The sequence below is a fragment of the Sturnus vulgaris genome, unplaced genomic scaffold (genome assembly GCF_052056855.1).
Source record: "Sturnus vulgaris isolate bStuVul1 unplaced genomic scaffold, bStuVul1.hap1 Scaffold_1739, whole genome shotgun sequence".
Taxonomy (NCBI): Eukaryota; Metazoa; Chordata; class Aves; order Passeriformes; family Sturnidae; genus Sturnus; species Sturnus vulgaris.
The window spans coordinates 59,289-61,840 of record NW_028276094.1 but is presented as its reverse complement, the minus strand read 5'-3'; the positions used below and the strand labels follow the sequence as shown (position 1 = coordinate 61,840).

The 2,552-nt window shown below is 55.3% G+C and overlaps 1 long non-coding RNA gene across 1 annotated transcript; it reads left to right on the top strand.

Moving 5' to 3' along the window:
- Nucleotides 1–97: 97 nt before the first annotated feature.
- On the top strand, nt 98–2,267 carry LOC148218617 (uncharacterized). Its single transcript, XR_015800296.1, has 2 exons — nt 98–1,476; nt 1,801–2,267. It is a non-coding gene; the product is annotated as an uncharacterized LOC148218617 (long non-coding RNA).
- The last annotated feature ends 285 nt before the right edge of the window (nt 2,268–2,552 follow it).

Here is a 2,552-nt window from a genome sequence, read left to right as displayed (position 1 = left end):
TCCCCGGCACCGCCCCGGGTAGCGCCCCCGGCACCGCCCCCGGGGCGGGCCGCCGAACGCACGCGATGACGCGCGGGGGGCGGGACGGCGCGGCGGCGGTGACGCGCTTCATGCCAGGAGCAGGGCCGGGTGCGACGAAGACGGGAGCGGGACGACCCGATACCGCGCGGGGTCCGCGGGCCCGTGCGGAGCCCGGCCCGCTGGGTAGGGGCCGCCAATGGCACCGGGGCTTCTGCTTCGGCTTCTGTCCGTGTCGGCGGGGAGGCCCCAGCCAGCGGTGCCCCTCTCCCTCGGCGACACGGGCGTGGAACTCGGCATCGGGCGCTGCATCGCCGCGGACAGCAGGGGGCGCACGGGTACCGATACTGCCATGGGGCCCGGCGCTGCTCTCCTGCTCCGCCGCCAGGCGGCGCTGCGCTGCCGTCCTGCCGCGCCTCCGGCACGCTCGGTTTCCTCGGGACCCCGGGCCCCGCCTGTCCCGCCGCTGCGGAGGCGGGGGATGCTTTATGGGACTGCCCGAGCTGGCGGTGCCGGGTCTGGGGCGTTGGGGCGCGCCTTGGGGGGCTGCGGGGTGCGCTCGTTTCCTCTTCTGCATGGCCTTCTGTGTGAGCATCTCTCGTTGCGACTGCTCTTGGAGAGTCAAACCCCTCCTCCTAAGTGGTCTCAGGAGCCTGGCAGGGTGAGTTTTGTTTCACAGGGGAAAGGGCCACTGGTCGTGTCCAGAGACCTGTGCACCCAGCCAGGTTTCTGCCTGATTAAAATTCCAAATGGATGAGGATTTCTCCCAGCCCCAAGCTGCCCCCACCTGTAACCCTGGCTGCCTTTGGGGTGCCCAAAGCCTCCTCTGTGCAGATCTCAGGAACCTGGGAGGGGTGTGAACAATGTTGCACAGGGAAAAACCCCACAGATTTTATCTCCGGGCCTGGGGCCAGGAGCAGGCATTTGCGTGCTATAATTCCAGAAGGAGCACGGTGTCTCCCAGACCCAAGCCGCATCCAGCTGTGACCCAGCTGCTCTTGGAGTGCCAAAAGCCTCCTCGTAGCTGATCTCAGGAACCCTGGAAGGGTGAGTTTGGTTTCACAGGGAAAAGGCCTCCGTTTGTGTCCAGAGATCAAATAAGGGACTCTGCTTTTCCTCTAGTTCTCCTTCCTGTTTTCACCTGGGCTACAAGGATGGGCATGGCCTGTATTTCTCATATCAAAGTGATGTTACTAATTTGTCCAGAAGTTCTGGTTGTTATTTTTATTAGTAGTAGTAATTTTCTGATAGAAAACACTCTCATTTTGCCTTTCCCACGTTGTTTCCAGGTGCTGCCCAGGATGGACATCTGTGGTCTCAGACAGTGATTCCCGAGGAGCAAGGAAAGCCTTTTCCTCACCTGCACAGTTCAGGTGGATGGGACAGAATTGGTGTGGCCTGACAAGGCAGGAAAAAGCTGTCTGTGTTCTGAAGTGCCTTGAAAGCTTTCTCCGTCAGGTTTGGAAGGGGTTTCTCTTTGGGATTTCTTGTGATGCAGCACCACGGTATCCCTTTGTGCCAAGTCCAGTGCTAAAGGATTGAAGAACTGACAAGTGGGGTCTGGGATGAAAATGCCGCTAATAAAATTAAGCAAAGAATACAATAAGAGAAATGAGCATCCTTTTAATGTCTGAAATAGTTAGGAATAAAAATGCTGGAAAAGGGCACTCTGAATTGGTGTCACTTGTCATGGATAAAACCCAGAGTGAGGAATCAGAGCAGAAGTTGAGAGCTGGAATCCTTCTGCAGTCGACTTAATTTTCTTTTCCTCCTCTCTTTCAGGACAGGAAGAATCACGACTCTCCTGGCATCTTTGCCAAGAGCTGTGGTGTTTGATCAGCCAAAGCCCAGAGGCTTCAGCACCAGAGGTCTGAGCCTGGAGGGCTCCTGGTGTGCTGCCCGTGCTGTGGGCTATGTCAGAGGATGCAGGGTTCCTCTTTGCCTCCCTGCTGGGATTAACTGCCATGGGAATGTGGGATCTGGGTGAAACTCCAGCTCTCCTGGTGTTCAGGGGAGCAAGGTCTGAGGGACTCCTCTCTGGGGATGTGCGGTGAAGGACTGAATAGTGTGGAAGGAGAGTATTTATAAACTGTATCACTGTTTCTCCCAAAATTGGGGTGGAGCGGTGATGGGGGTGGTTGGGTTTGGTCTGGGCCTGTTATTCTTTGTGCAATTTTTAAATTCTCTTGTATGATTTACTGTCCGGTATCTTTCTAACAAAAGCTGACATAAATTTAGATTAAGGATTAGAACTTGGGTCCATTCATTGCAAACATTTGACAAGGCTGGAGGATGGCTGGGGTGGTGACTGCTCTCAGAGAAAGGTTACTTATTAATACTGTGTCAGATTTCCCGCAGTGACTGTCAGGCCTGCATGGCTGTGAGTTCGTGCTCTTCTCACTGGGGAAATAAGTTCAGCAAAATTAGAAATGTTAGAAAAATCCAGCAAAAATTTCCACCTCTGTACCCTCTAAGTTTTCCCAGTTTTTCCCAGCTAGGAGCTGCACAGAAGTCAGGCAGGGGAAGTGACAACA